At 45.4% G+C, this 2,867-nt stretch overlaps 1 pseudogene; it reads left to right on the top strand.

The window, feature by feature from the left end:
- The first annotated feature begins 1,393 nt into the window (after positions 1 to 1,393).
- Positions 1,394 to 2,592, top strand: LOC102824164 (annotated as a pseudogene).
- The last annotated feature ends 275 nt before the right edge of the window (positions 2,593 to 2,867 follow it).

Below are 2,867 nucleotides of genomic sequence, written 5' to 3'. Positions count from 1 at the left end.
GAGTTTCTCTTGTGGTTAGTGCCGTCGAGTCAACTCTGACTCATAGCAATCAGAATGAAACATTGCCCGGTGCTTCATCCTCCTCCTAATTGTTATGTTTGAACACAATGTTGTAGCCGTGGTGTCAATCCATCTCATTGAGGGTCACTAACGTTCTATCCTACCAAGTATAATGCTCTTTTCCAGGGACTAATCCTTCCTAATAATATGGCCAAAGTATCTGAGATGAAGTGGCCCATCCTCTCTTCTAAGGGCCATTCTCGTTGCTCTTCTTCCAAGACTGATTTGTTTGATCTTCTGGAAATCTATTGTACTTTCCATATTCTTTGTTGTTGTTGTTATGTGTGGTGGCATTGGTTCTGACTCATAGAGACCCTGTACAGGGTTTCTGAGGCTGTAAATCTTTACAGGAGCAGAAAGCCTCCTCTTTCTCCTGAGGAACAGCTGGTAGTTTCAAACTGCTGACCATGAGATTAGCAGCCTGATTCGTAACCACTACGCTACCAGAGCTCAACAGCAAAATGAAAATGTACCAATTCTTCTCTAGTCTTCCTTAAATATTATCCAGCTTTCACATACATATGAGCCAGATGCAATTACCATGGCTTGAGTCAGTAATAACCTTTTCCTCAAAGTGACATCTTTTCTCTTTAACACTTTAAAGAGGTCTTTTGCAGCATATTTACCTAACACAATATGTCAACTGATTTCATGACTGCTGCTTCCATGAGCATTGACTAAGTGTCCAAGTAAAATGAAATCATTGACAACTTCAATCTTTTCTTTATTATAATGTTATTTATAGGTCAACTTGTAAGGATTTTCCTTGTTTTTATATTGAGGTACAATCCATAATGAAGGATGTAGTCTTTGATTTTCATCAGTGAGTACTTCAAATTCTCTTCACTTCCAGCAAGCAAGGTTGTGCCATCTGCATATCACAGGTTACTGATGAACCTTCTTCAATCCTGATGCTACATTCTTCATTATATAATCCCGTTTCTTGGGTTATTTGCTCAGTGTGCAGATTGATCAAATATGGTGAAAGGAAACAACCTTGGCACACACCTTTTCTGATTTAAAACCATTCAGTAACCCCCTGTTTGTGTATTTGAATGACTGTCTCTTGGTCTTATGTACAGATTTTTCTGAGCACAATTAAGTGTTCTGGAATTCCTGTTCTTTGCAATGTTGTTCATAGTTTGTTATGATCCACATAGTCAAATGCCTTTGCGTAGCCATTAAAACACAGTAGCTAAGACACTGGAGACCAAGTAGAGGAGATTGTGGGGTTTGGGACTGTCCCCAACAACACTCTCTGTCTATACCGGATCACACTCTAGCTGCCAAGGCCTCTTGCCCTCACATCCAGCTGTCCCACATCTGTGTTGCCATGGGAATTCAAGGTCTGACCAATCTGATTGCTGACTTAGCCTTCAGCGCCATCTGGGTGAATGACATCAAAAGCTACTTTGGCCACAAGGTGGCCATCGGTGTGTCCATGAGCATCTATCAGTTCCTGATAACTGTTTGCCGGGGGTCGATGTGTTGCGGAACCAAGAGGGTGAGGCCACCAGCAACCTGATGGGCATGTTCTACTGCATCATCCTCATGATGATTAATGTCATCAAGCCTTTGTATGTCTTTGATGGCAAGCCACCACAGCTCAAGTAGCGAGCTGGCCAAGCGTAGTGAGCGGCGGGCTGAAGCAGAGAAGTAGTTGCAGCAGCCTCAGGTGACAGGGTCGGAGAAGCAGGTGGATAAATACACCAAGTGGCTGGTGCAGATCAGCAAGCAGCACAATGATGAGTGCAAGCAGCTGCTAGGCCTTATGGGCATCCCATCTCGAAGCACCCAGTGAGGCTGAGGCCAGCTGCGCTGCTCTGGTAAAGGCGGACAAAGTCTAAGCTGCCGCCACTGAGGGCATGGACTGCCTGACCTTCCATGGCCCCGTGCTCCTGCGGCACCTGGCTGCGAGTGAGGCCTAGAAGCTGCCTATCCAGAAATTCCACCTGAGCCAGATTCTGCAGCTGCTGGGCCTGAACCAGGAGGAGTTTGTGGATCTGTGCATCCTATTGGGCAGTGACTACTAAGAGAGCATTCGGGGTATCGGGCCCAAGACAGTGTGGACTTCTTTAGAAGTACAAGAGCATCGAGGAGATCAAGCGGTAGATTGACCCAAAAAAGTACTCTGTGCCAGAAAATTGGCTCCATAAATCGGCCCAGCAGAACTTCCTGGAGCCCAAGGTGCTGGACCCAGAGACTGTGATGCTGAATGGCGTGAGCCCAATGAGGACGAGCTGTCAAGTTCATGTGTGGTGAAAAGCAGTTTTCAGAGGAGCGAATCTGTAATGGGTCAAGTGACTGAACAAGAACCACCAAGGCAGCACCCAAGACCACCTGGATGATTTCTTTAAGTTGACGGGCTAGCTCTCTTCAGCTAAGTGCAAGGAGCTGGAAGCCAAGGGAGCCGCTAAGAAGAAGGCAAACACTGCGGCAGCAAAGAAGTTCAAAAAGGGAAAATCAAAATGTATTTTCCCCCATTATACCTCCTTTAACCCCAGAATACCTGTCTTGTCCCTTCAAAAGTAAAGCTAGAGCAGCCTCCAGGAGTAGGAAGAGATTCCATTTCTTCTCCAGCACAGCCTTTCTCAGCAGTGCTTTTCCCTGTAGGACTTGATCCAAGGGCAGGACGGCTCCTAAGGTGCTTTGTTTTCTTTGTTTCCTCAGGAAATTGCTCAAATCTCTTCTCAGTTTCATCAGCCAGTGAAATCCATTGTTGTAAGAAAGTGACAGCACCAAGTTTTTGATAAAGGAGGGAAATGAATGTTGGAAACACGACTGTAAGGGAATTATTTCCATATTGG

This window comes from Chrysochloris asiatica, unplaced genomic scaffold (assembly GCF_000296735.1).
Source record: "Chrysochloris asiatica unplaced genomic scaffold, ChrAsi1.0 scaffold00019, whole genome shotgun sequence".
Lineage (NCBI taxonomy): Eukaryota > Metazoa > Chordata > Mammalia > Afrosoricida > Chrysochloridae > Chrysochloris > Chrysochloris asiatica.
The sequence above is the reverse complement of the archived record's forward strand: the minus strand, read 5'-3'. Positions and strand labels throughout refer to the sequence as shown.